At 39.6% G+C, this 12,301-nt stretch overlaps 1 pseudogene; it reads left to right on the top strand.

Annotated features, from left to right (window-relative positions):
* The first annotated feature begins 10,683 nt into the window (after positions 1-10,683).
* Positions 10,684-11,630, top strand: LOC105747465 (olfactory receptor 5V1-like; annotated as a pseudogene).
* The last annotated feature ends 671 nt before the right edge of the window (positions 11,631-12,301 follow it).

Below are 12,301 nucleotides of genomic sequence, written 5' to 3'. Positions count from 1 at the left end.
TTAAGCATGTGGAGAGTGAGGAGGCATGAAATGGTGGTGAGTGGAGACAATTGCTTAAAAAATCATCTCCAAATATTTCTGATTCATAAACAACTTTTTAGCACCCCACTTCATCACATTGAACGCTTGTAGGATGTTGGGATATTACGTTTCCATTTCAGCTGAAGCTGAAAGTAACAAGGAAATCTACATGTGCTTCATTAAGCACATTCAAAAGCAAGCTGTTGGTCCCTAAGTCACGCAACACTTGTAAAGCAGAGGATATGAAAGGGATTGATTTGGTGGTGGAAGATTTTATTTTTATTTTATTTTATTATTTTACGTGACAATTGGTATATTGTACAAACTTACCCACCTCCAGAAGGAAATGCAGGTGCTTCCTTTTATTGAGAGAAAAAGAGAACTAGCTGTGGAACTCGAGTCTGAGAAGCCAAGGACTGATGCGCCCTGATGTGGCCGAGCAGCAAGGAGCTGGGGGAGCGCGCGTGCTCTGGCGACGGGGAGAGGACGAAGGAGGCTTTTCTGTGGTCGCAGGGGCCAAGGTGGAGCAGAGTTTCCATGGCCCCGGAGCCGGGGAGACAGGGGTGCTCAGGGCTGAGTTCCAAGTCGTGGGGCCTCAGCCAGGGCCCAGGCGGCTTGTCTGGGCCCCGGGAAGGGTTCCTCCAGAAGTGGGGACCTGGCATCCGGGCCTCGTCCTTTCCCTCCTGGGTCCCACGCGCTGCCTTAGGGCTGAAGAGATGCTTGGCGCTCAGCTGGGGGAGCCCTCACAGCGGGAGGCTTTAGCACGGCCCCCAGGGACCCTGCCCTGCCCCTTCCTCCAGCTCATAAAATTCTCTTACAGCAGGCGCCATGAGCCTTGGTGGAGTCTCGTTTTGGCTGCATTTTCTGTCACTAGTAGGTGAGCAAGCATGTTTAACTGCTTGGCTGTGGTTCCATTGCTCTGAGAGACACTTTCCTGTGCTTGGTCTTTGGAGGAGAGACTAAGGGTGGGAGCAGAGAGTAAGGGCCCGTGGGCTCTGGGGAGGGGCCTCGAGCCGTTCTCGGTGGTGGAGCGGGCTGAGTGCCTGTGAACCGGGGCTTCCTTCACTGCAGGTAATTTCACTGTTTTGATGATTCTCTATTAAATAAAGGACAGGCTTTTTCATTATATGAAAAGGAGAGACTAAAATGCCACATGACTGCAGAGCATTGTGTCAGAAACACACTTTGTGTGCCTTTCTAACAAGAAGGTCTTCCTGTGGTCTAGTATCCTTGATGCCTGCAATTATTTAGCATTCCTGCTTGTTCCTTCTACATGTTCGCTGTGTGATTTCAGTTACAAGTAAGGGATTGCATGATATACTTTGAAACCTTTGTGTTTTGGAGAATCTGTATTCCCAAATCCCTCTTTTTTTTTTTTTTAGAACACCCTTTAATAAAAGGCACTGGGTCCCTTAGAAGGAAGAGAAGAGATCACAATGGGGAGTCTAGGAGAACATCTTTCTTAAGAATTTTCTAGAGGCCTTTCCTTAAGGGTTCCTCCTGGGCATTCTTGACAGCTTTCATGATGGGTCCCTGAAAACATCTTTTTCTTGTACTATGGTTTCCTGGTCTTGAGTAGGGAAGAGGGGGCAGTTTCCCTGTACTTGTGTGAAATGATCTGTACTGAGTATGAGGAATTCTGACCCGTAGACTGCACTGTGTCAGGGCATATGCTTTGTCTGCAAGAGGCAGCCATTACCTACACAGAATAGGTTTAGTATCACCCAGTGTATATGGTTCCAGATTTGGAGAAAGAATTTTTTTACTCTTCGGTGTTTATTCATCATGCCCTTATTAGAATCAGTTATTTGCTGTAACTTACATTCTACAATTCTACCTCATATGATTGCTATGAGAATAAAAACAATATGCTAGGTATGAATGTTTTTTTAAAGTTCTACAGTATTGTGAATATGTAAGGAAGGGGAGAAATCCCATTTTTTTTTCTTGGAAAATTCTGCTGTAGTGCTTGATATTCCAACAGTAGTAATCCATTACTGAATGCTAAAACTATGTGTCTCCAAATATTTACAAATCTATTAAGAATTAGATAAGTACAAGGGTCAAGGATTCATGACCAAATAGGCAAAATAAATCACACCAATAAACATGTTGGGTGTTGGATGTCACAGCTGAGATCTAAACAATTCTGGAGATTATTTTCAAGTGAAGGGAGAGGTGGCATTTGAGCTGAGCTGTGAAGATGAAGATTGGCAGACAGAAGAGGCAGCAAGAATGACAATCAGGTTGCTGAGTGGACACAAATGACTAAAATGATAGGGTGTATTCTGAAATATAAAAAAAAAAAGGCTGATATTCTTGGAGGAGTAACATGTTAATTGTTTATTTTCTCTGGTCACATTACCATACGACTACAATCTGAGGAACTGGAACACAAGAAAAACATGTTCTGCAGAAAGGAATGATTGTGTGGCAGAGAAGAGTTGGGTGGAATCCTAGGTGACCAAACAAAAACATCAGGAGATCCCTGAGAAAGTATTTATTTCCCTGAATATGTGAGAGGCTGAGCTGTGTTTTCTCCTTCATTCTGTTCTGCAAACTGGCCTGCTTTTATGATCTCATAATGGCCTGAATTTGTTTGGAAGGCAGGTCTCAGTGGGATAACTTTTCTTAAGTGAAATAGTCTGGAAACAAAATTGGGGCTCCTCTATTCCCAAAGCAGCTTTATGAGATGGCGCCATCTTCCATAGACTGACTGTGATTCAATGCTTCCCTGGTTTTCAGTTTCCTGTTTCTATTTTATTCCTTCTCATTCTGCTTTTCTATCCTTTTTACCTAGCAAATTAGTCTGAAGACCCTGGGTAGTTTGCCCCAGTACTCCCCTATCTCTTATTCCACATTCTCCCATCCATATGAATAGTTTCAATTTCCTTTATACGCGGATGTGTTAGAAAGCTCCCTCTAGTGCATGCCTCTTCTCTGGGGTCCAAGTACCACATGGCTATGTGACAAATTCTCGTGTTTATTTGAAATACGTTTCAAATGCAACATGAGTAAAATTGAAATCATGATGCTCCCCAGACCTGGACCTCTTTCACCGTCTCCTATTTCAATGAATGACTCCATTATTCATCAGGTGGGTGTGCAGACCAAGAACGTTGGTCAGTACAGCATGCTCTTTAAGGGGGATAAAAATATCCTCATTCCAATCTGAGGAGTATTAGGCAAATTATCTAATCTCTCCAAATGCAAGGTTTTAAATTTTATTTGTAATATGGGCATGATATACTTATTTCATAGGGTATTTTTTTCTTAAAGGTGACAGTAAATTTTTTTTTGAGGTGGTACAGGGAATTGAACTCATAGTGTATTTTTGTGAGAATCAAATTGCACAAGGCATGTAAAAAGTCTACTTCATTATAAGGATTCAATATATGTCACCTATGATTATTTTCCCCAATACACTCTATTCCATCACGTCATAACAAAATTGAATCCCTTCTAAAATCTCTCAAATGCCTCCATTTCTTTCCAATTTTGCCTAGTTATCTCATGAGATTTCAACCCACAATTTCTCAAGAAAGTTTTGGTGATTTCTTCAAACCATGCTAGCTCTTCTGTTGTTCTCCTTTAAAGTAATTATTATGGCTTTATAAAGTTGTAACCCCCAATTGATATATTCCCGAAGGTTTGGTCAGATTGTTTTGTTTAGCATTTTATCTCTCGCAAATACCATGTCAGGCAAAGAGAAGATCCTCAAAATATATTTGTTGAATAGAATGGGCAATAAGGGCTAGCCTAGTCAGTTGGTCTAATTTCTTCCTCAGAAGTAAAAGGTTTCCAAATCAAAAGACAAAGAGAAAAGTAAGGCCTGAGAATGCCTAGGAGTGGGGGAAAATGAATTGGAGAATAGGATTTGGGGATTCTTCTGTTAGTGGAATGAAATTTGTAACTGAGAAGTAATTAGGTTCTGGTAATGTGAAGTACTACTTTAGGAGAATTTAAACCTTTCTTTAACATATCCTCTCCACTCCCTGAACACATCTACATAAAGCATATTGAAAAGAAATGTACATCAGTCCTCCCCAGGATGTGAGTATAACTTCACTCTCATTTATGGGTCTCTCTCCAATGATATAACCCACTATGGCAAAATGAGAATTCAATACTCCCTAGGAGCCTGTCCTGTGTCGGAATATAGAGGAAATTGTATCTCTTGAGAGAAATGGTGGCTCCCAGTGCATTAGGGCAGTTGAGCATGTCAAGCCTTCAACACTGTTGCAAGTATCTCTGAACATGGCCCTTCAAGCAATGAAGATTGACTGTCACTGTGGGTCCTAAGGGGAGGGGGAAAAGGTATTGAATAGATGGAACCAATGGAACTGTGTGGGCAATAGAAGTGTTCCATAAGAGTACACAAGGATGGATATAAGACATGTTAAAATACACCAAAAATATATAGAGGCTGATAGGTTAAAATGTAAATCATAATGTAAAACATAAGATAACTAAAATTTTAGAAAATTGTATAGTCTAAAATAAACCACAATGTAAACCTAAATGTTACCTTGTTTGAAAGCTATTGTCTCAATATCTGTACATGAGTTTCAGTAAATATAGTATGAATATGTAAAAAAGATTATTGCTGTGGAAGGGAAAAGGTTTTTATGTTGGATATGTGGTCATACTGTATATTGTATATATGAGTTACTGTGATCTAAAACTTTTGTGAAGATAAGCTTAATAATTAGGAAAAAAAGAAAAGAAAAAGATAGGGTATAGACACTGAGGAAAAGATGGAAGTATTTGCCTTGCCAATTTGCATAGAGGGCAACACTTATTGCAGTGATGGAAGGCAAAATATCAAAAACAAAGCTTTTGCATTTTTACATTTCTTGGTACCCCAATTTATTTTCACCTTAATATTTTAAATTAATATGTATTCTATATCTAACCTTTAAACTCATCATTATATTCCATTTTACTATTAATGGAAGGCAGTATATTGCACTTCACTTTTAAGGAAGTTTTGGATCACAGAAAAGTTCAACAATGGCAGGGGAGGAATACAGGTGTGGGATGTTATTGACAGGGGACACATGGTTGGTAGGGAGTTTTACAGGGCATATATCCAGGATACATAAAAATATTTGTATATTTTCATAGTGGTTACAATTGAAAACAACAACTGAAGAAGTGCTGAGTTCCTAGCCAGGGGAACTCTATCACAGTCCCTAAAGGAACAGCAACAATCCCCCAAGTACAATGGCAAAGACCAAAAAAGAAGGAAGATCCAACAATGAGCCCTTGATCCTAATGACTATGCTTGTGAGCCTGTGCACCTGAAATAAGAACAAGGCCTAGAGCTGCAGGGTGCCTAAGAGTTACCTCCTGAGAGCCTTGAGTTGCTCAAATGTGGCCAGTCTCGAAGCCAAACTCAGCATGTAAATGCGTCACCCTCCCCCCAGCATGGGACGTGACTCCTGGGGATGAGCTTCCCTGGTGCCGTGGGATTACTACCAAGTAACAGCTGATGATGTAACTAGAAAATGACATTGAATAAAAGGGTCAACTCGGATCAGCAGAATATCTCAATTTACATATAATACCAGGAGTTAAACATGCTTTTTGACATGAATCAAAGGGGGAAATGGAAAAGACAAATGAGTTTATATGGCTATGAGTCTCCAAAAAGAGCTGGGAGGTTATCAGAGGGGTTGCCCTTATGCATACCTGAGCAGAGTCCCAGAAACAGATAACGTAGATACAACCCCAGGTATTGGTTTTCTGAGGAATACAGGGTCCCACAGGGTCTATGGTCGTGCCAGATGTAGTTCAGTGCCATCTCAGTTGGCCTTACTATGGAGTTTGTGTTTCTGTGTGATGGAGATGGACTTAGACGTGATCTTTGTCAACAAGTCTATCCTGTTATTTTTACTGGAACTGTAGTTGTTGCTGGCGTTTAATGTATACCCAGGGAACTTGAATCCTTGGAATGACCATGTGAGAGTCAGGCCCTGTGCCTCAACAGACTTACAACTACTACACTCTGGTTTATTGGACTTATCCCACTCAGCTAGCATGGAGGTGAAGAAGGTCAACCACCACACCAGGGAGCCAAGAGTGCCTACAACTGAAAGCAGGAGAATTGCATCCAGCATCCATGTGAAATCTCAGCCCAATCTTGATATAGATGTGGAGTGGACACAACCATTTTAAGGTCCACAAGATGGAGGAATAGTGTATGGATTAGAGTGGACTATTCATGAACTATTGTGTTTAGTAATTGAAGAAAATGTGGCATTGGTGTGGAGAAAGTGGCCATCATTGTTGCTTATTTAGAGAGTGGGAGGAATAGATGTGATGTGGAGGCATTTTCGGGACTTGGAGTTGTCCTGGGTGGTGCTGCAGGGACAGGTACCAGGCATTGTATGTCCTCCCATGGCCCACTGGGTGGAATATGGGAGAGTGTGGACTATGATGTGGACCATTGACCATGAGGTGCAGCAGTGCTCAGAGAAGTATTCACCAAATGCAATGAATGTCTCATGATGATTGAGGAGGTTGTTGTTATGGGGGAAGGAGTGGAGTGAGGGGTTGGGGGGTATATGGGGACCTCATTTTTTTAAATGTAACATTAAAAAAATAAATAAAGACAAAAAAAGAAAAAAAAGAAATGTACAGAAAACCTTCCTTCCCAATTTGGAATTCGATGTGTGTTTTTGAACAGGTCAGGGCCAGCAATGAAGTCCATTGTTTGAATGAATATGGAATAACTTATCCACATTCATTATTAAATTCATGTTTTATTTATCTCTATGAATGTTATAATTTGCTTCAAACCATAAAATTACTTTCCCCCTTGAATAAGAACTTGAACATTTCAAACTCCCTACAACCATTTTAATTTTTCAAGCATTTTTGTTAGTGATCTTTAGTTAAACAATAGATCGCTATCCCTTAAAAACACAAACATGTACCTGTTAATTAATTTATAGTGAGGGCAGGAAATAACCACATTGGGAATCAATTGTCTAAATAAATAGACTCAAATTAAAAGACCTGAAGTTCAGTAAAAATAGATATAGCTATCAATATACTGTAGGAATAGCACATAACCATAAAAGTTTTTAACTAATTAAAATAGTTTGATTTAACAAACCTAAATTGTATTAAAAACTAGTGAATTATTTTTTTAGGAGGTACCAGGGATTGAAATCAGGATCCCATCCATGGGAATCAGGCTCTCAACCACTGAGCTACAGCCACTCCCCAAAGAGAGTAGTTTATTTGTTTGTTTGTTTGTTTGTTTCTAATAAGCACCTTGTACAGTGCTTAACCACTTGTGCTACATCTGCTCCCCTAGTGAAGCATTTTTAAGGGGGAATTCAGTTGTCATCAATAAAGGAAAACTAAATTTTGCCATTCAGTAGAAAGTATATTAGCTTTGGGGGAAGCTAAGGCTGTCTTTTTCTACCTGCTTACTGAATAACTGCTGCCTGCCAGACATTTTATCCTGCTGAAACGTAGAATAAATTTATTATTTGCCTCATCTGTTTGCTGTAACAAATAAAGGAGGTGCTTCAGGGAAGTGATCAGAGAGGATTGCTGCCCTCTTCTATACAGCACTTAAAATTATTTGGCCACCACAAAGACATGGAGTCCTGCATTAGCCGAATGACTTCTGGATTTTCAAGATCAGTGACCTGAACCAGTGGGTCTCTAATTTTATTTGTATGAGTATCTTATAACACAAAGAATCTGACTCAAAATTCAGGACATCTAATTCCATATGTGTATCACTGAAATTTATCATTGCAAAGATAAATACTTAAAACGATATAAATATCCACCAACAAGGGTAGGATATATTGAAAGTTTGCTGTAATTATAGAAAATGTTGTATATAACTCAAAGATCACGTATCAGGAGAATATTTATCACCATGGAAAATTATCACAATATGGAGCTAAAAGAAAAAGGCTAAAACTATTAAGTACATTCTAATTCCAAGTTTGAATATGCATACATGGAAAACTGCTTAGAAAAGCATACACCAAAATATTAGTAGAGGTTTTCATTGGTGGGCATATTAAGGCTTTTAAATGTTTTTATTTTATTTTTCTCCATTTTTTTGTTATTCTAAAATACATACATTGCTTTTAATTAGAAAACAAAGCAAAGGCAATAAAATTGGGAAATATCATCTAAACATGAGCCCACCGTGTCTTTTAAAATAACTCCACTCTAACACACGCTACGGTCTGAAAGAGACAACTCTCCTGGAATTTGGTTTTTCAATCAATTTAAGGAATTGGAGAAATCACCTCCAAAAATGAACTAAGGATTTATGTACAAACTCAAAAATACCCTTATTTATCAAGACAGTTGAGCTATTGAGTTCATAATACAATTTTTGGCCCAATTTTCTTTGACTCTGATGACTTAGAAGCTTGTTTGGTGAGAATACTGAAGAGTTGTTACTGAAGTAAAGTGTCTAGGAGTGGCTGGATCAGATGCAGAGACAGGTTGTTCCCACAGTCCTCATAGGGCAGAGAAGTGTTTAAGAAAACCTGAAACTCTCAGAGTTATTAACACGAGCAAGAGGGAGAACTCTGGAGTAATACATGACTAACTCACCATTTACAAAGTCCAATATTGCCCATATCTGTTTCACATAACTCCATGTATTAGCAGAAAGGATAGATAGGGAGACAGAGAGAGAGAGAGAAAGGGAAAGAATGAAGGAAGAAGGAAAGGAGAAAGGCAGAGAAAGGGCTGATGTTTTCAAAACACATGTTCCTATATATATCTGAAGACAAAAATAAAGCACAGGTTTTAAACAAGGTTGAAAAATAGTAGGAGTACATGCTGTCACTGTCACGCCTTAATTCATGGCTGAAGGTAGTGGGAGAGCAGGTCACTGTTTTTCTCTGCATGAGGTTTATCCCGCAAAGCAGACTTCAATTATAGATTAGAACTGACATACAAGATGGGACCTGCTAGCCATTCTAGGTTGGAAATATGGCTAAGATGTGGTTAGACTAACCAGGTCTGTCCCCTCTCCAGTGTTTACTAGCTATGTGATCTCTGACATATTACATAATCTTTCTGAGCTTTAAGAGAATTATTTGCAAAATGAGGACAATAACAGTCATTCTGAAGAGCTCAGAGTATGGAAGGTCAAAAAGTGCATGCTGTGTCTTACTGCAACACACGGAATCTGGAAAACTAATCTGTCCTCCTCAGTTTAAAAGATTCTCTGATCTTAGAAGCAGTCATAATCTGGGAGCCTTGCCTGTCACCTTTCTCCCCTGTTCTGACATATGCACTAAAAGTGTGTTTGTGTCAGGACACCCTAACCAGTTACCTCCTCATTTTATTGACCCAATAAAAAGCAATGGAATGCCCTCTATAACCCCATAACCTATAAAAGAAAAGGTATTAAATGGTTTATCAGCCTTAAAGTATGGAAAGAGGGAGCAAGGGTGGCTCTAAAGAAGCTAATGAAGCCCGAAATCTCTTTTTACAAACTTTTCGTCAACAACCATCACACATCAAGAAAATGTGGGTGGACCCAACCAGTCTTTATCAACAGAAAATTCTCAGGATGTATGGTGCCCTTTGGTGGTACATATAATTTAGAATTACCCGAGCTGCATAATTTGCCAATATTTGATCTACAGGTAAAGCATTGGATGGATCTTCATGTGTGTTGGCCGATAGTTACATTATTTGCAAGAATGTGCTACATGCTGGGTTGGAACTTCTTAAATATACTTTTATATATTTTTTAAAGCATTTGATTACATAAATGTTACATGAAAAATAAGGGGAATTCCCATATACCCAGCTCCCTACCCATCGCACATTTTCCCACATTAACAACATCTTTCATTAGTGTTGTATATTTGTTACAATTGATGAACACATTTTGGAACATTGCCATTAAGCATGGATTATAGTTTACATTGCCATTTACACTCTCTCCTGCACAATTTTCTAAATTATGACAAGATACATAATTACCTATATCTTTCATTGCAATACCATTCAGGACAATTCCCAGTACCGAAAATGCCTCCATATTACACTTATTTTCCCTCTCTCTCCCCTCAGAAACTCCAGTAACCACTGTCTCCACATCAATGATAACGGTTCTTCCATTTCTAGAATCACAATAATTATATAGTAGAACACCAGTACGTCCACTCTAGTCCATTCTTCATTCCCCAATCCTGAGGATTCTGGAATGTTGAAGCCCATCTACCTCTAATTGAGAAGGAGCTTAGCTCCTATGGGGCAGGTTCTTGAGACTACCTTGCTTGCAGTTGCAGGCTCTCTCTGTTCTTTGAGATGGATATTGTCCATCATCATATCTTTGTTGTTCTGGGTGAATCCAGTGAACTGGAATGCATGTGTTGCAATTCTGTTGAGATTCTGGGTCCAACTGACACATAGAAAGCACAAGGATTTAAGTCTCTTGGAGATAAACTTGTCAAGTATATTATTAAATATAGAAGAAGCAGAAGAGCCATGTGTAAAGAAGCCACAGCTGAGTTCTGGGTAGGAATTTGATGTAGGTTGCAATGATTTTTATTTGTGGCATTTTATCTTTTTGTTTTGCAGAGTATCACATCACATGATTATTATAATCTGTGCTCTCTTTGCCCAGTTCCCAAAAGAAAATCAGTCATCCTCATGGAAGAAAAGAACCAAACAGCTCTTTCTGAATTCATCTTGGGATTCTCCAACCTAAATGAACTGCAGTTATTACTATTCACCGTCTTCTTCATGACTTACATCTGTACTCTAGGAGGAAATGTCTTCATCATTTCACTAAGTGTGGCTCAGCCACACCTGCACACACCCATGTATTATTTTCTAGGGAACTTGGCCTTCCTGGACATCTGCTATCCCACCATCAATGTCCCTCAGATGATGGTGCATCTCCTGTCAGAGAAGAAAAGCATTTCTTTTGGGAGGGGGGATGCATGGCTCAACTCTTTGCATTCATTTTCTTTGTAGGGTCAGAGTGCTTTCTCTGGGGAGCAATGGCTTATGATCACTATACTGCCATCTGTAAACCCTTAAGATACTCGGTTCTCATGAACAAAGTGCTCAGTAGCTAGTCAGCGGCCTCCTGCTGGACGGGTGGTTTCCTCAACTGGGTGGTGCACACAGCGCTGACATTCCACCTGCCCTTCTGTGGCAACAACCAGATTGATTACTTCTTCTGTGACATCCCCCCTCTGTTGGTTTTGTCCTGTGGGGACACTTCTGTTGAGCTGGCATTGCTCTGCATTGTGGTCTTCATTGGTTGGACCCCTTTCTTGTGCATCATCCTTTCTTAACTTTACATCATCTCCACCATCTTGACAATCCGCTCCTCAGAGGGGAGACGCAAAGCCTTATCCACCTGTGCATCCCACCTGGTCATTGTCCTTCTCTTCTTCAGCAGCTCCATATTCACATACATACAGCTCATCTCCTCTTACTCACTGAAGAAGGACAGATTGATCTCAGTATTGTACACTGTTGCTCCTCCTATGCTAAACATTCTAATTTACACATTGAGGAATAAGGATATCAAAGAGGCTATGAAAGCTGTGGGTAGAAAGTGGCAGCCATCCCCTTCCCTCTTTTGATAACTTTCCTTCGTCTGTGACCAATAATCTAATATTGGAAAAGAAACTTTTTAACCAGCCGGCTGTGTCTAGTGCCACTCACTTTAGAAGCTGATTGCACTGTTGTGACAGATATTTAGCTGTTCTTATATCCACTCCTCAGTGTACATACTCAAGAGCTGTGGTGATAGACACAGATGTGACTTGTTAGATTTAACATTCTCATTTTATTTTCCACTCCTGTATCTTCCATCCAAATTATGCTGCCTCCGTTTCAAGCTATATGTGTTTGATGGGCTTCAAATATTGATACTTTGATTCCTTCATATTCTTCTTTGTTTGTTGAGGACAACTGAAAGGTTTTCTCCTCATGTTTCTCATTTATGTTCATCATTCTCCTCTATTCTCTCTAACTAAGTAATGCTTTTGACATTTCCTTATTAGGTTCTTCATAATAAAGCACTGTCACCAATAGGTTAAGTACACACATAGATGCTGATTTTTATGGATTTATGTGTATCAGGATAAAGTGATGTTTCATCTCCAAATCTGTTGGCAATTAACTTGTTGCATAGGCCAGTGCCAATTCCATGTTGGAAAGAAGATAGCGATAGCTTATCAATTCCAGCTTATATTCCTTACTCTATCCAAGAAGTGAAATAACCTAAAATAATTATTTTTAAAAATAATTC

This window comes from Dasypus novemcinctus, chromosome 22 (assembly GCF_030445035.2).
Source record: "Dasypus novemcinctus isolate mDasNov1 chromosome 22, mDasNov1.1.hap2, whole genome shotgun sequence".
Classification (NCBI taxonomy): Eukaryota; Metazoa; Chordata; class Mammalia; order Cingulata; family Dasypodidae; genus Dasypus; species Dasypus novemcinctus.
This window is presented reverse-complemented; position numbering and strand designations above follow the sequence as displayed.